The sequence below is a fragment of the Schistocerca nitens genome, chromosome 1 (genome assembly GCF_023898315.1).
Source record: "Schistocerca nitens isolate TAMUIC-IGC-003100 chromosome 1, iqSchNite1.1, whole genome shotgun sequence".
NCBI classification, from domain to species: Eukaryota; Metazoa; Arthropoda; class Insecta; order Orthoptera; family Acrididae; genus Schistocerca; species Schistocerca nitens.
In genome coordinates this window covers 901,672,839-901,691,866 of record NC_064614.1, presented here as the reverse complement: position 1 = coordinate 901,691,866, position 19,028 = coordinate 901,672,839, and positions in this window count along the sequence as shown.

The window sequence follows — 19,028 nt, the reverse complement described above, 5'->3', positions numbered from 1 at the left end:
CTCTTCAGGAACCACACGTTTGTCTGGTTTCTCGACAGATCCCACCCGTTGTGGTTGCACCTACGTTATGGCTATCTGCATCGCTGAGGGATGCAAGCCATCCCACCGACATCAATGTCCATGGTTCATGGGGGGGTTCATAAATACTCTTTTTATAATGTGTTGATGTGTAAATCAACTCCTTTCGTCAGAAACAGTATCATTCAAAGACGATACCAGTCTTCCAGAAGCCACAGAACTTCCTGTCAACGGTACATGTTTGTGAGCTAAAAATGACGCGCCTGGCGTACATCTATTCCTGTATTCAGAAAAAACGACAGGATCATTACTTCTGCGTAGCAAAGGACAACATGCACAATATTGTCTCAGCAATGTTGTAGCAATTCTTGTGCCATGTGTGTGTTGCTGGTTTCGGTGAGCGTTGTTATTAGAATAGCATTGATCGCTTTTCCCATTTTCTACAATAACTCAATATTTCAAAGCAATGGAAATTTTACAGGTTAGTATTATTGGTTTTTAAAAAGTTTTATTTAAAACCCAATAATTTTAGCACTGCTGCTATGACAAACTGATACATCGGTTTTTTATCCGGCTATCAATTACAAAAAGAAAAGACGAAACAAATGCCTAAAGACACCGGTTATTCGAAATTAAAATACCGGCATCGCTTTTAATTGGTCAGCTTTTCCCATCCATAATGCAGATATGATGTTCTGCTTCACGTCTTTAGAGATTCTTGTTTTTTGTTAATAAACAGAGTGGCCATGAGTCACGGGAAGGGTTGCCGCATTTGAAGAAGTGACGTGCTTGTCGCTCAAATGTTGTGGTTTGATGCGTTACTCTCCTGTCTCTCTATGTAAGTTATTTATAGGTTTGCCTGGGAGTAAGTTTCCCAGGTGAGGCGATCACTTTAATATAATGGAAACTGACTGTATTGAAATTCTTCAACTAAAAGTCAACCCTCGCCAGAGAGAGAAACACATCATATAAATGATGGGAATATGGCCTTAGCGATGCGCTACTGTCGTGCGTGGTATAACCACGTAAAATGCTCACTAAAAGTTACTAAGAAATACCTGAGCTAGTTTTCATCAACCACCAACAGTCAATATTATTTAGACGGGATCGAAGCCCGACAGCATCGCTGATCAGAGACGAATGACCGAATTATTCGCAATTGTTTTTTACCCATAATAAGCAAAAGAAACTTCTATCAGGGCCGCGATTTGCTATGACGCTGACAAATTAATGACTGAACGCAAGGCACGTCTCTTCACAATGATCTGTCGACTTCGCTATCTCAGCCACAGCGATCTGAAACAGTGGTAATTAGTACACAAACATGTAAACATGCACACTAGGAGAACGTGTGATAAGAATAATAACAAGAGTTTTTTGTTTGTTTCATATTTAATTCTAAGATCATAACCAGGAAAGATCTATACACCTATAACATGCGTCTGCTCCTTAAGACAGCTCGAGAAAGAAGACATGTGAAAAATATGCGGAGCTACGTTCTTATCAATAGACGAGAAAAAACAACTCCATACAAGTGCTGTGTTTCAGCCACAGACAGATTTTATATAGCTGGTTGTCTGAAATATAATATTGCAAATACTTTTGCATTAGATGGTTCTTGACTTACAAAGATTTACGTAAAACTTTCATATATTCAAAGAAAATGAATCGAGAAACAGATAACAACTGAATATTACAAGAAAAAGAAAGCTTTTGTGTAAAGTAATTCTTCAGGTTAGAGGCAGCGTACGGCACTGGTGTAGGCAGGGTAACTGAGCAGTCTGTTACAGACTGTTGTGTGGTAAATGTGGCAGCACATCCTCCAGTTAATCCACTCTGAACGTGGGATGATAATCCGTACAAAGCGCATGGGTCGTAGTACATCTAATAGCAGACAAAAATTCGGGTTTCTTAGGTCAACTATGTCTGAGGTGGGTTTTCAGAATTGGAGAGACAATGTTTCTAGGCGCGAAAACAACCGCGCTGTAGCAATTACTAACATCTGTTAGTTTTTTTTTCTCTTTCCATTTTTTCTAAAAGAAAAGGGATCGGCATGTGGGCATTGAAGGATAAGTGTCGTCTTCTACGACTGCAAGGTACTGGTAGGATCAGCGCGTGAAATATCTCTTTTCTGATTTCTTTAACCCCAAGAATGACTTTAAGTAGAGCCTCTGTTCGCTTGCCTTTAACAAGCATCAAACACAAAGTTTCTGATTTGCGGCCCAAGTTTATTTAAATATAAATTAATTAAACTGATAAAAAATGCCAACTGTAACGGGACATCCTCCTTTAGCATTACTTTTCCTCGACAGTAGTTGTCGATACCAGTATTCTTTTTCGAATTTTGGGCAGGTCAATATTATCTCAGTTGCTTTTCTGAAAACTTTCATATAATTTTATACGCAGTATATTTCAACCTAAAATTTATGAAAAAGAATTACATTATAAAATATTTTAGTTTCGATGTTATAATCAATACGTACTAGTTCTGAACGTGCAGTTAAAATTATTTTTTTTTTGAAACAATTGAAATTACAAATTATTTGCCCATTTAAAATTTCTATTATTAATTACGTAATCCTGTACCGGTTACTATGTTTATTTCATGATTCATTAATGAAATAGTAATCGAAATTAATAATGTAACCAAAACTAGTAGGAATTCATTTGTTAAGAAAAATTGTAAACCCTTTGGAATATTGTTATTTCCGCAGAGTGAGAGAGTCGTAAACTTGTCTCTGATGTGATCGGACATATTTTTATATAATAGGTGCGGATAATGTAATTTCGGCTTTGTAAACGTGAAAAATCAAAATACTGTATGATATCAGTGGAAAATATATTTACGTAAAAAATTCTGCAACAACAATCTTCCAATTTATTTAGTTCAGACCAACCGTGAGGACCTGATGTTAGATTTTCAGCTTCAAAAATCAGACTCCTAGACAAGAAGAACTGGTGCCATGTGAAAATGACAAGCTAAGGAAACTTGAAAGGTTATTGTAATCTTAGCTTTTCATAAAAGACTTTGGTTATTAATTACTTGTGCTGGGCATTGTTTAATGTGGACAATAGATGGTAGAAGGGAGGAAATCACACACATCACTTATCATTTGATAATCTAATAAAATACCAATCCATGTATTGGATTTATAATAATCACGATAAATTTCATTGAAACACTATTACGTGAAGGCGCAAACTGACTGATTTTAAGGAACCTGATTAGGAAGTGGAATGGCGCTGTGAGATGTAGTAGTAACGAATTTAGTAATAATTAACATTTATTTCCTCATTAAAAGTAACACACTTACAGGTGTTGAACACAGTTACTTGGAATCTCGACACATAGTACATTATAGAAAGCAAAAACTGGACCGCCACGTGTGGGGGAAAGGCTGCTAAATTATTGGTTACAGTTTATCAGGGTGACACACACCGCGTTCCCACTGATCACTCACGCAACGAAACATAGAATTTAGAAGAATGTTTTCGTGCTGACTGGCTTTAACGGTCAATTTGAGAGAAAAAAGTCCACTTCCGAAATTCCGTACAACTCAGTAATTTTGTAAATAAACTTACCAAACGTGAGCACGTCTTCTCCGCGATAAAACTGAGGGTTAAGTTCGAACACGAGAGGTGTTTAGCTCGAACTGGAGCTTCGTAGTTTACAAAGAAATGCACTTGGTGCAGCAGTGTAGGGGCTACTATGACCGTGGGAAAGAAGCTTAAGTTGACGCTAAATTAAATAAAACTTAACACAAGCATTCCATAAATCACACCATACATTAATACATGGGTGAGGGTTGTTGTGAGGGAGGAGACCAAACAGCGAGGTCATCGGTCTCATCGGATTAGGGAAGGACGAGGAAGGAAGTCGGCTGTGCCCTTTCAAACGAACCATCCCGGCATTTGCCTAGAGCGATTTAGGGAAATAACGGAAAACCTGCCGGCCGTTGGTGGCCGAGCGGTTCTAGGCGCTCCAGTCTGGAGCCGCGCGACCGCTACGGTCGCAGGTTCGAATCCTGCCTCGGGCGTGGATGTGTGCGATGTCCTTAGGTTAGTTAGGTTTAAGTAGTTGTAAGTTCTAGGGGACTGATGACCTGTAATGTTAAGTCCCATAGTGCTTAGAGCCATTTGAACCATTTTTTGAACGGAAAACCTAAATCAGGATGACCGGACGCGTGATTGAACCGTCGTCCTCCTGAATGCGAGTCCAGTGTGCTAACCACTGCGCCACCTCGCTCGGTCATTCATACATGATACAAGGAACTAAGTACAACTATACAACACGTGGCGGCACCACTCGTCAACGCCAAGTTGCAGTTGCGCAAAAGATCTCATCGAATAAACTGAATACTAATGAAGTTAATACCGTTCCCTGACTGAATTAGTCACCAGCGTGACTACCAGAAACTCAGACACAGCTAACTCTTACACAGTGCAACTTAACAGCTAGATATACTTCTCAGAGCATCCTCACTCACTGGCATCCTAGGGAAGAGAAATACTAATCTGCCCTGTCGCCGGGGTCTACACAGCAACCGGGTAGGGCTTAGAAAGCCCACGATGGATGCTGACCAGTGACCACTAACGCCTCTCTGACCCAACGTAGCGGTATTCAAAGCTCTACACAAAGATTGGCTAAACTGCCCTCAACATTCAAGGAACCTCCTGGCAACTAAGACAACTGGAGCTGCTAGCTACAGACAAACCACGCATTCATACTTGCAGACAACAGTGAGGACAGGAAAGATACGAGGTGTGGCTAGAAAAAAACCGGACTAGTACTGGTGAAACAATAAAACGAATGCAATAAGGCTGAAAGTCGCGTGGCCTATCACGTGACTCTCGCTCCGCCTACTGCTCGAGTTTCATCTGCCTCCTGCACTCAGTCTGCCCGTGGCGTCTGTTTTAAGTAGTTGACGCTTTGTCTGTGCGTCGGAAAATGTTGAGTGTACAGAAAGAACAGCGTGTTAACATCAAATTTTGTTTCAAACTAGGAAAATCTGCAAGTGAAACGTTTGTAATGTTACAACAAGTGTACGGCGATGATTGTTTATCGCGAACACAAGTGTTTGAGTGGTTTAAACGATTTAAAGATGGCCGCGAAGACACCAGTGATGTCACTCGCACTGGCAGACCATTGTCAGCAAAAACTGATGCAAACATTGAAAAAATCGGTAAACTTGTTCGACAAGATCGCCGTTTAACAATCAGAGCAGTGTCTGAGTTAACAGGAGTTGACAAGGAAAGTGTTAGGCAGATTCTTCATGAAAGTTTCAACATCAACAAAGTGTGTTCAAAATGGTTCCAAAGTGTCTCACAATTGAACAGAAGGAACGCCGAAGAATGATTTGTTCTGATATCCTGGAAAACATTGAAAGTGATCCCACCTTCTTACAAAATGTTATTACTTGCGATGAATCGTGGTTTTTTACTTACGATCCCGAAACTAAACGCCAATCGATGCATTGGAAAACTCCTGGTTCTCCACGACAAAAAAAAGCACGAATGTCAAAATCGAAATTCAAGGCAATGATGATCGTTTTTTTTTTTTGACATCAAAGGGATTGTGCACATTTATTGGGTACCAGAGGGACAAACAGTGAAGCAGCATTACTACATCAGCGTCCTGGCTACCCTACGTGAGCGAGTACGGAGAAAACGGAACGATTTGTGGAGAAAAAAGTCATGGATCCTTCACCAAGACAATGCCCCAGCTCACAGTGCGTTGTCAGTGAAGACGTTTTTGGCAAAACACAACATTCCCATCTTAGATCATCCACCCTACTCAGCTGATTTGGCCCCCTGTGACTTTTTTCTTTTCCCTAAAGTCAAGTCAGCTTTGAAAGGAACTAGATTTGAGACTGTTGAAGCAGTAAAAGAAAAAGCGACGGAAGTAATGTATGGACTTACCGAAAATGATCTGCAGCATTGCTATGAACAGTGGAAAATTCGTATGGAGCGGTGTAGAGACCGAGGAGGAGAGTACATTGAAGGAGATAACATGAAATTGTAAATAATTGTAAATAAATGTTTTTTCCAGCATCAGTCCGGTTTTTTTCTAGCCGCACCTCGTATGACATGAATGCATGATAATGGATTTCACACATACATACAGAACATAGTTTTGAATTTGAAATTGAAAAACACATTCTCCTCTGGCGTTGAGATGCCACTGAGAAATGCCGCCGGAATATCGCGCACTGTTGCGTCTATCTTTCTATCCATGCACATTGGTACCGAACATTGAGTCGTTAAGAACTGTAGCAAAAACGAAGGCTTCTTTCCAAGATCAATGGAAAGATTCACACAGACACGTTTCAGCATATTTACAAAATAATGTTTAATGCGAACACGAAATGACTCGTTTAACGTTATTACTATTTAACAGCTAAATGATGCATGAAACAACCACAGGAGTTGAATGGACGTCATGTTGCCTCTGCGGAGCCTTATGGGGCGATCGACGATCCAATGTAAGTCAATCGCCGTCGATTTGAGTGCTGGATGTCTGGAAATCATTTCTAACACACCGCATAGGTTTCAGCAGCTGGCAATGGACTCGTACCCCTTTGCTGACACTAGACGCAGAGCTCAACGTCTGACATACACTACCTAATCAAAAGTATCCGGACGTCCTATGTAATGCAGAACTGGCCACTAAACGTCACGACAGGAGGACCCACCGGTGAAAAAGGAATACAGTGTCGTCATTGGAGAAGCAGTAACAGCAGAGTGGGCTTGTCAGAGAGCTCAGTCACTTCGAACGTGGACTAGTCATCGTGTAGCGTATCGATCGTATTCGGTCAAAAAATACGCCAGAGCAAAAGTGAGTTGCAACAGAGCCAGCCACAGTTAGGCAAGAATGTTATGCATTGCGAAGCAAAACACTGGCGACTGGCATTGTGCAGCTGATTCAGCTGGGTGCAGTACAGCAACAGGCTACACTGCAACATACTAGAGGAAAAGTGGTTCAAATGCCTCTGAGCACTATGGGACTTAACATCTGAGGTCATCAGTCCCCTAGAACTTAGTACTACTTAAACCTAACTAACCTAAGGACATCACACACATCCATGCCCAAGACATGGTGAAATGATTGTGAAGTGGGAACTCGAAGGAACAACCACAGTTAAACCAGAACCAGGCAGACCTCACATACTGATGCACAGGGACTGTCGAGCATTGTGGGGGATAGTTGTATAAAATCTCATGAAATCAGTGGAATGAATCACTCATCATTTTGAAAATGCTACAACAGTCTAGCTAGCCCAGAAAATGTGCTTAGGTGGGAAAAAAGGAAAGCCTATAATGGTCGAGGAGCTCCTCATGTGCCACACATCTCTGTAGTCAGTGCTTATCAACGGCTGAGGTGATCTAAAGAACGACGCCACTGGACAGTGGATGACGGGCAACAAGTGATTTAGCATGCTGAATCAAGCTGTTCTCTGCGGCAATTGGGTGGAAGGGTCTGGGTTCGACGAAAGCCTGGAGTACTTTACCTACCATCATGTCTAGCGCCAACTGTGAAGTACATAGGAGGTTGTGCTGCAGCTTAGGAGTGTTTCTCGTGGTTAAGGTGAGGTACCCTTATTGTGCTTAACAAAAACGGCAAATGTGGAAGCATGGTTCAAATGGCTCTGAGCACTATGGGACTCAACATCTGTGGTCATAAGTCCCCTAGAACTTAGAACTACTTAAACCTAACTAACCTAAGGACATCACACACATCCATGCCCGAGGCAGGATTCGAACCTGCGACCGTAGCAGTCGCACGGTTCCTGACTGAGCGCCTAGAACCGCTAGACCACCGCGGCCGGCTGTGGAATCATGTTAAGTCATTTTACACCACTGTGTACTATATACAGTAGACGACAACTTCAGAGACGATGATTGTTTGGTTCAACATGGCAATAAGCTCTGTCATAAAATAGCCTCTGAGAGGCAATGGTTTGTGGACAATAACATTCTTGAAATACGTCGGCCTGCCTAGAGCCCCAACCTGAACGGAATGGGAAACCTTTGCAATGCGTTAGAACGTAGACTTCGCTCTACGACCGAGCATACTACATCACTACCTTCTCTGGTTTTACCTGTTGAAGAAAATTGGGCTGCCAGTTCTCCAATGACATCCAGATACCTCACTAAACGTGTCCCCAGCAGGGTTCAAGCAGTCACAAACGCGAATGTTAACGGTATCGAGATTGTTTTGATTATACATTGTATGTGGACTTTCATAGAGATCATGTGCATCCCTTCCTGGCATCAGAGTACCTTCATGGAAATGCCATGGATCAAATGGTGCAAATGGCTCTGAGCACTATGGGACTTAACTTCTGAGGTCATCAGTCCCCTAGAACGTAGAACTACTTAAACCTAACTAACCTAAGGACATCACACACATCCATGCCCGATGCAGGATTCGAACCTGCGACCTTAGCCGTCGCGCGGTTCCAGACTGTAGCGCCTAGAACCGCTCGGCCACTCCGACCGAAATGCCATGTTCCAACAGGACACGTCAACGTTGCACGCAGGGGGAGGGGCGAACACTCCAGCGAATTCAAGAGATTGGCATGACAACTCACCCTCCCCATACCCAGCCACTTCTATCATAGATGTTGTTAGACCTTAACCCAGTCAACCATTTAAGAGGTACTATGATAGCGTTGTATGCTCGATGAAACCAGCACCGCCTGCCCAAGAACAAATTGTGGGTAGCAGTGCGAGTTGCGTGGATCAGTATCTGTCCACAGCGATTTGAACACATCTTAAGCGTACACGTCTCGATGTGATATGCAATTTGGAAGGTTCAAAAATAGTTCAAATGGTTCTGAGCACTATGGGACTTAACTTCTGAGGTCATCAGTCCCCTAGAACTACTTAACTAACCTAAGGTCACCACACACATCCGTGCCCGAGGTAGGATTCGAACCTGCGAACGTAGCGGTCGCGCGGTTCCAGACTTTAGCGCCTAGAAGCGCTCGGCCACTCTGGCCGGCGCAATTTGGAGGGCTCGCAGATGAAATAGTCGGTATTAGGAAACACTCAGTGCTTTAACACAACTTTTGTTCACTTGGTGTATTATGGGGTCTCATATTTTCCCATTGATCCACCACAGGATGAACTGTCTCAGTGTGGCGATGCTTTCCGTTCCTGAGTATTCCACAGACGTAGTCTTGGGCTTGCTCGAGTATTTAGATTCTCCAATAAGCGCACTCGCGTGCGTGCCTGTGTGTTTGAATGTGTGTGTTTCTCTTTGTGGTTGTGTGCGTGCACACGCGTAAGTGATAATTGACTTCTTATATTTAATGGTATGTTAATCAAAATATCCACGGGTGTACTGCCGGTCTACAGTGTCCAACGGGCACAATATTTCGGCGATCATACATGTCGCCATCATCAGGTGAACTGACGGACTGAGCTCCTGTGAATGTATCTATGTTATTCACGCTGTTATCCACACACTCTGGCGTTAATCGCTACTTAGATGTTAATGAACTAGCTATCGTGGGAGTTATAGGTTACTTATTACACAGTCATCAAAATTGAAATACGCTTCTCTATACTCTACCCCTTATTCATTATTATTATTATTATTATTATTTTTTTTTTTTTGCGTTTTCTGTACCTTTTGTGGTGAAGTTATTCCACACCCTTTTTTGTTTCTACCATGGCAGTTCTAGTTCTAACAGCATGCGCCGGTTTTACAGTTTGTATAGTAACTCATATTCATAGCTTTTATGGAGGTGCTCGACTCGGAGGTAGCCATTTCGAATCTTCTCGCCAGACTCGTCACCAAAATTTCCCGGCGACGGGCACAAATGCTGACTGAGAAGTGGATTACTAGACGACGTACTAACTTCATGGATTTAATCCCATGCCGCTCTGGGGTGTATTTTCGTGTTAGAGTGTAGGTGTCTGCGAGGCGATAATGCTTTTCGATAGTACACTGCGTTAAAATCTTGGGAGTGCAAGCATTTTTACATTTATTTAAGTGATCTCGTCCACTTTTAACTTAAATCTGTACTGTGGCTATGTTTTCTCTTCTTTGTCATTCTTAATCGTTGAAGAAGCTCAACCAAAGCAGTTCGAGTCCAAAGATTCCGACGGAGCAGGTAGTGTGCATGTCGAAGGGACGTAAATTTATCTTGCATTCCGTTTGCCTGACTCTCCTTTAGGGTACATTATTATTATTTGCCTGCTTCTCTGAGTAGAATGTCACTGTCAGTGTGAGGAAATCACGTACAAAGTGTGATTTTTATTGTTAGTGGGTGGATACTGCGGACACTAGTGTGCTTTGTACATACGGACAAGATCAATAGGTGATGCAAGTTGATCACTAATCATGCCCTTTCCAAACAGATTTGATGGTAACATATTTCAGTGGTTTATTCGTTGTGTGTTAATTTGACTGCGTGTACCATACAATGAAACAGTCGATTCTTTTCTGTTTGCAGAGAGTTGTCGCGCTTCTGGCGCGTCAGTTGGCTGCCTGTCGACCCTTAAATGGTCACCACAGGATCTCGTAAGGACAGCAGACGGTCTTGCAGGGCTGTACGTGTGGTGTGCAGGACGCCACCTTACTCCTGCATCGAGGACTGTCGCAACACTGCAAGTGACGACGGGAATTTGTGTTAAGAAGACAGATGATTTCGCACAGAGTGGGACTATATTATCTGCAAACTTCCGTAACAAACGACTAATGTATGTGGCGGCAAACGCGAGTAACTGAATTTAGGACTGTTAATCTAATTAGATGGCTTTAGTAATTGATTTTACGAATCATACCCTTTAAAAGTGGAAAACGATGTATCGCAGTCTTCGATACTACTGTTGCTCCTGAAAGCGCAATGGCGTTTAGGTCTTCTATTACTACAATAAATTAAATGTCAGAAAATTTTTAATGTGTTTTAATGCTCCGCACAACAAACTCTACACGCTGATGCTTACGTTGACTACAGAAACTACTGAAACGTTACCTCAACCTTTGTCAGTTTTAAAATATTTTATATAGAGCGAACAAAGGGGATTCTGAAATTGTGCGTAGTTTTCATCAAGAGATTGTATTACCCAAAAGAGAACAAGAAACAATATGAATAATTCTTACCTCATCAGCACGGAAAAGACGATATATAGTAAATTAATGAGTGGCAAAGAATACCAAAGACAAGAACAACAAAAATTCTGTAGCTAAGAATCTAAATGTATTACATCGTAAATCATCTTAGGTAAGTAACTAAAGAGAGAAATGAAACGGATCAATCCACATACACTGCATTCACTAAAAATATTGCCAGTTACGGCATATCAGTTGCGGTTGGAACTGTTTCAACATGGTGAAATTAGCTTCTAAAAGAACTTCCCGATTAGGAACAAAAGCATACAACAGCGGTCAGCAAGTCTTGAACATCACCCTTGAATCGTTCGGCTGCGAACACCGACATCATCATCATGATCATGTTTCTCATTCAGCAGTTAAATAAGATGTTTTAGTACCTCTATTTTCCTTGCTCTTATCGACTTTCTGTAGCCTATAGGCCAGTATCAATAAACTTTTACTGGATGCCGTCTCGGTGTTATGTAGGATTTATCACTCCAACCATAGGTGCCCACGAGAGGGAGGGAGGGAGGGGGGAAGGGGGGTGGGGGACGGAGAAAGCACTTGCTTCCTCTGCAATATGGAGTGCATGAGTACATTCGTTTCAGAATTTCAATGCATTTCCTGAAATAACAGCGATGCTGCAAAGTCACAGATGATGCTTTCTCGGCAAGCGGATTCAGCAGTCACTAGACCTGTGCTTCCCAACCTGCGGGTAATTAACTCCTGAGGGGTAAAAGTAAATCTTCTGAGGGGTAAAAACTAAACGATTCGATTCTGTTTCAATCTCGAAACTAAATTATTTTCAAACGATCATTACTATTATCACAATTTTGTAAGACTCTAATACTGATTGTATAAGTTATCAATAATCACTTTTATTCAGTTAGCAGCCTTAATGCGGTGGAAGTTATACGTTTCTCACATAGTACACCCACTACACACATGTTGTCCTTTGTCCCGTACATCGCTGATGATAAAGGTGAGACATATAACTAACAAATGCTAAATATCTCGAGAAAATGTCTTCTTCAAGTTGTAGATAATACCTGCAATAGCCCACAATTTGCTTCATCACTCGCTTGAAACAGGTAAATGAATTAATTGACAGCACGATACCGCAATAACTAGATAAGGGCTACTATAGTTCTATGCTCAGTTACAGTATAATTATTATTATTATTGTTAGAGTGGTTAGAAACAAATCATCGCTTGCAGTTAGGAGGTCAAGAAAATGCCGTAATGGAGAGGAGTAACGTAGGAGAAGCATGTTTTGTAACAAGTGTGTACCCTCACTCTTTATTGTTAGCTTTCTTTTCCGAGAAGTGGTTATGGGTAGCACTTGCGATGCACCGAAAATTGCTTCATCATTCATTCTAACACACACACACACACAACCCCATACAAACGCATAGACACACACACACACACACACACACACACACACACGCATAAACTAAATATCATTCATCTATCATCTTTTTAAAAATAAATGTATTCCAAGGAAAGTCTTTCATTCTACAGTTTAGTTAGGTGCTAAAGTTGGTGGTGATAATGTGGGGAAGGGGAGGAAGCAACAGATGGCAATGGCCGGGGAGGGGGGGGGGGGAGGGGGGACAGGACGAGTGTACTAGCTAATGTTTGATTGCACTCAGGGGTAATGGTCTAAGAAACGTTGAGAACCACTGCGCTGGACAATTTAAGTTTATTCAGTTAGTTTCGCTCTTCGTGGGAGACTATATCATTTACCTGACGTAGCGGCGAATTCAGCACTCCTCAGTGAAGGAGAATTTAAGCCTTTAGAGAACATCGCCGAAACCGTCTCAAATCTTTTCTCCTTCTCTTGTTCGTACGGCTCTTATCGAACTGTGGGAAACGACCGATTGGACATTCAACGCAGAGTCCGACGCCTGTTGCCAGTGAACCACTCGCCACCCTCACCAGTGTCACGTAACATGAGTGGGAGACCTCTGGCTTACAATTCACGAAACCCGCAAGGACACACCATTCTCATCCTGCACAAGTCACGCGCTAGGTAGTTTACCATTTGTCCCTGACAAATTAGAAACATGAGAGCTTCTTGAGACTACATTCAGTTTTTATACGTTTATTTTTCATCTGTCGACCCAGATGCAACAGCCAGCAAGAGAAAATGCTGTATTCCGCACTAGAAAGTGCAAAAGATGTGTGGAATTTCCAACTCAAAAAGATGTCTTCTTTGAAAGCCGAAGTCTTCTTTCCAGGGTGCAACAAGTGCTACAGGGTTATGAATTCTCCATAGCTACATAGTAAGATGTCACGCCGAGGAGGTGCGGCTGGTCTTGATTCAATCCTAGGCTGTTAAGAGTCCGTTCCACAGGACAATTTGATGTTTGTTTTGGCAGTGATTCACATACATTTAGTCGAATGTTGAGCCTGGACAGTATTTTGCAAAAACTTCTAAAAATGTTTACTTCTAAAACACATTTCATTAAGTGTTAATTACAGCTGTTGACATTAAAAAAATAGAAGACTTGAGAATAATAAAAAAATCTTTCAACATGATGAGATGTAAAGTTTTATAAGCAAAATATTATAGATGACACTAAAGTTCAGTATTAAGCATATTTTTAAAGTTAACTTTCTGTATCCCCATTTTGAGACGCATTAGTCAATAATACTTTTAGCTACTTATTTTTGTTGATGTTTAGCACAAGTAAGAAGGGTGTTGTATTTCTGTATATTCTTCCAATTTAAACTTTTTAACTTTCGGTGTTAATCCAACGTTATTGATACCTGTATATGTATTAAAAATCTTTATGAGTATTTCCTAACCCGCTGGATGCCCTGGATTTAATCATTATGGATGGAATTTAGGAATGTTAACTAAAAACAGATCATATCCATGACCATATTAATAAAATAAAAAGACGTATTTTCCGTACCACAATATACCTAAGAAATCTATTTAAAAAAGAGTGAACAATTATCAATCGTTTGAAGTATGGTAAATTTCGTATATCTCCTATAAATTTAGTTATTGGGGCATGACACGTGTTCAGACTCACCAGGTGAGTTATGACAGAAATGGGAAATCTTGGAAATCGCCCCCCGCTTGTATACATTCTAGGGACGTCAATGATTGGAATGCTTTGTTTTCTACAATCGACTATTATATTGTATATGTTTAATTCTTTCTGTGTTTCTTCTTTCTGTATCTTTCCTAGGCTCTCGATAACAAATCAAAGAAATCCCATTTGAATGGACATGGACGGCAAGATCGAAACTTCGTTGTTCTTAAGAGATGAAATTTCGTTCTCATATCACAGGACGTGCCATTATTTCGTAAAAGTTAATCCTCAGTTCTACACGTACATCTACATATATAATTCGCAAGCCACCTTGCTGTGTAAGGTGGAGGATACTTCTGACACCATTATCATTTCCACCCTGCCCAAATGGTTCAAATGGCTCTGAGCACTATGGGACTCAACATCTTAGGTCATAAGTCCCCTAGAACTTAGAACTACTTAAACATAACTAACCCAAGGACATCACACACACCCATGCCCGAGGCAGGATTCGAACCTGCGACCGTAGCAGTCCCGCGGTTCCGGACTGCAGCGCCAGAACCGCACGGCCACCGCGGCCGGCTCCTCCCTGCCCTGTTCCATATGCGAATGGCACAGGGGAAAAGTGATTGTCGGTAAATCCCGTATTAGCTCTAATATCGTTGATTTTCTTGCTGTGATCATTTCGCGAGACGTATATGGTGGGAAGTAATATCTTCCCCGACTCTTGAAATTTCAACAGTTAACCTCTCCGTGACGCAAGACATCTCACTTACAGCGTCCGCTACCGGAGTTTAATGAGCGTAGCCGTAACGCTCTCGTACCAACTAAAAGATCCCGTGAAGAAACGTGCCACTTTTAGTCGGATATTGACTATCTCCTCTATTAATTCAATCTGATAAAGATCCCAGACTGATGTTTAGTACCCAAGAATGTCTAACTGGAGTTTCGTAAGCCATTTCTTTCATGGATGGAAATTATATTTCCTTAAGATTCTTCCGAAAAACCTCAGCCAAGCATTTAATATATTTCTACTGTTTATTTCGTGGGACAGTTCTAGTTTAGGTCTCTCCGAATGGTTAAGCATTGGCATTTTATGGTATTTACTGTATTCACTGGTTTTTCGGCAGTAGTGTAATCGTACATTAGTGGATTTCATTGACTATTTGTATTCGATATGTTACATTTATTTATATTCATGGTCAACTGCCGGTCCTCACGCTAATGGTTGATCTTCTGTAAAGTCTGCTACTAATCACTACAGTTTCTTGGCAGTACTACCTTCTTATAGACATGTACATCATTTGCGAAGAGTTTCATGTTGCTAGCACTAGCGGTCCTATACTCTAACACGCCATTGGAGTGCTTCCGAAATTACCTTCACATCTGTCGACTTTGCTACGTTAAGACGTACACATTGAGTCCCATTTGCAAGAAAATCCTGACTCCAGTCACAAATGTGGCCGAATACTAGGTAAACTCGTATTTTTTTCCACCTAATGACAGAACGACACTCTGTTAAATGCCTTCCTGAATTCAAGGCACACGGCGTCAACCAGGGGTCGGCCGCTGTGGCCGAGCAGTTCTAGACGCTTCAGTCCGGAACCACGCTGTTGCTACGGTCGCAGGTTCGAATCCTGCCTCAGGCATGGATGTGTGTGATGTCCTTAGGATAGTTAGGTTTAAGTAGTTCTAAGTCTAGGGGACTGATGACCTCATATGTTAAGTCCCATAGTGCTCAGAGCCATTTGAACCATGTTTTGTCAACTAGGGCGCCGAAGTACGACGCTCTGGACACCATCGACGAACAGGGCGAGCTGAGTTTCGCAAGACCTCTGCACTCATTTGCTAGCAAATAGCTTGACTGTGTGCTATTGCTTGTCTTGACCCGAATATCATAGCGATAGTTTAAAATCCCGGTAATGTGGTAAACCTTTTTATTAAATGATATTTTCAAATATTCCTTTCTTATTATTTTACCTGATCATACATAGCGTTTAATTTTTATTTTACTTTATTGTGCATCAGACCAACCAAGGACTGTCGGCTAAATTACTTGATGTAACTTAAAACTAGCTAATGTTTAAATCTGATTCTATTCTGGTGAATATTAGCAATAGTCGCTTTGTACCATGTATTCGAATTAAGTTTTTTTTTCTTATATTGTATGCATTTACTTGAAAATGACAACTCAGCCGATAGGTCGTAGTACAATCAATAAAAATAAAATGAAAATGAAAAACAGTCAATGCACGAAACCAAGTTCTTTCAAGAGAACATAACGTTTCCATAAAACACGTTTCATAATTCTACAAGATGACGTTAGCTAATACGCCTCCAACTATGTGCATCTTTCCTACGACTTTTTTCAAATGAACTGCGCCCTTTCCTGTAGGCAGGTAAACTCCTTGCTCCAGCGGCTTACAAAAAACTGCTGCTAGAAGTAGAGCAACCTCTCTCGCATAATCTCCATAGAATCTCACAAGTATCTCATCCGGCCCAAATACAACTATTAAGTGATTGTAGTTGCTTTACTGTTCCGCGATAACCTACCTCAGTATCTGCTACTTCGGGGTTCGTGCCGAAGGAACTACGATCTTCCCCAGTGAAACAGTTTCGGAAGACAGAATTCAGTGTTTCGGCATTGCCTCTGTCATCTTCCGTCTCGGTATCATTTTAGTAAATGAGAGACTGAATAGATAATTTCAATCCGCTTACTGGCTTTACTTAAGACCAGAAATTCTTGGGATTTTCAGTGAGCTCGGTTGGCGAAATTTTACCTTCAATTTCACTGAACTGCTCTCTTTAACCTCCTTCAAGCTTATTTTACCTTCGTTTAATTATTGCTTATGGAGGGTTTGAGTACGATTAATTTCTGTGATGAAGCTCTCTTTGCTTTCGAGAGAAACTTTCTAACATTGTTATTGAGCTGCAGTGAGTCTTACTCAAAGTGACGTACGCGTCTAAGAGATATTGAACAGTTTTTGGTATTTTCTCCATTTGTGCTCAACATATTCTTCCCCAGTGCTGAATATTTGTTGTTGACTGTTCAGATACTCTACCCTTTGATTCCTGTTGAAGTATTTTTCTGAATAAAGGTTCAGGACATTCTCACACGATATCCTTCACCAGCACCAGTTAAAATTGTACGACTTTCTCTCCAATGCTATAGCTGGCAAATTGATACCACTGTTACAGTAATATTATGAGGAATATTCTCTATGTTTTTATTAAAGCGATCTATCAGTAAAGCTCCTGAGGCAGGTACACGATGAAAACATTCCGTTACCATGTCTGACCCTTCCGTATCCTCTTCCAGATGATTTCACATTCATAATCGGTAATTATCGCACTAGACAATATAAGGGGCGATCAAAAAGTTTCCGTTCCAAGGCCGCACTAACACCTTACCTACATGTCAGTGCTGGGTTGCATACGCGCTGCAGCAACGCACTCAAACGGAAGCTCTTATAGCAACCATTATATACATGTCATGTTGCTGTATCTTCCAGTTGCTGGGATATCCTTAAGGAAAACTTCCGGTCTAGCACCCAACGTTGTTGCTTTCTTTCACCAGCCAGGGTCACGTGTAGGGCACTTTGAGGTTAAGCCCACGGACGTGAAGCAGCGACGAAGGGTGAAATCTCGGAACCCTTCTTGGATTCTGGGAAAGCAGCTGGCCCAAGATCAGTTTACAGTCAGTGAACCTTGGTGCAGCGATGGGCTGTCTTCAAGCTCAGACAGATCTGGACTGATCTCGGACTCATCCAATTAACCCCCTGGTTTCAACCAATCCAGGAAAACCAGGACATCGCTTAACAAGATAAGAACCCAAGAGGGCAGATGTCAGTTTTGGAAGCACAAGTGGAAGATTGCTGATAGCCCTTTCTGCGACTGTGCAGACGTGCCTCAGACCATCAGCCACATCGTTAGGGATTGCCCACTTCGAATGTTCAGTGGTTCAATGGAGGAGATCCATCAGGCAAGTGAGGAAGCTGTGGAGCGGTTAAGGACACTGGACATCCATCTGTAATAATGCTGATATTACTGATATATAGCTGCTTTCGCTTTTGGTTTCAATCGGCTTTTTATTTCTAATACCACATAGGTGTGATACCTGTAATAAGCGACACTAATTTCGACACCTAACAATAGCTGTTTCCCCGTTTACGTATGCCACATTAACATTTCATCGTACTGATCTGCGAGGCCGCACGTTTTCATCAGAGAATAACGTGGCTCAGTAGGTCACTTTTGCCATTGATGTATCACCTTCAGTCAGAAAGATAATAACTAGCTGCCACTTAAGAACGACTATGGAAGCAAGTAGCTGCTTCCTCCCGGTAGTTGTAATCCGTACCCAGCTACTGGCATTGTTAATATTCACTTCAGACGAAGGGCATCGAATTATAGAAAAACTCAAAACTACCTTAAGATATAGATATGCTTCGAAGTGGAAAGACTAGACTTGCTGGTAAGGAAGTCAACAGGTGCTGAGCAACGCCTGCCTCGCATCTTAACGAGGAACTGGCCTATAGGCAACACACCTTGCAGCAGAACTGCACTGGTGATAGGTTGCAGACTGTGTGACTGGCAAGATTATTCCCATTAAATATAGTAGGATTATAAACTGTTCAAAAATTGTACACTTTCAGCATATCTGAATTATATGGCCCTAGATGCAAGGAGAGCGGATAAAAGAATGAACCTCCTGAAAAAAATTAAATAAAAATAAATAAATGCAGTTCGTTCGAAAATACACATCGCTGAAATAAAAAACTATGCTCCGTAATATTCACTACTGAGTTGCTTCACCCAGTGAGTTGCAACATACTTGGATCCTCCTTGGCTTGCTC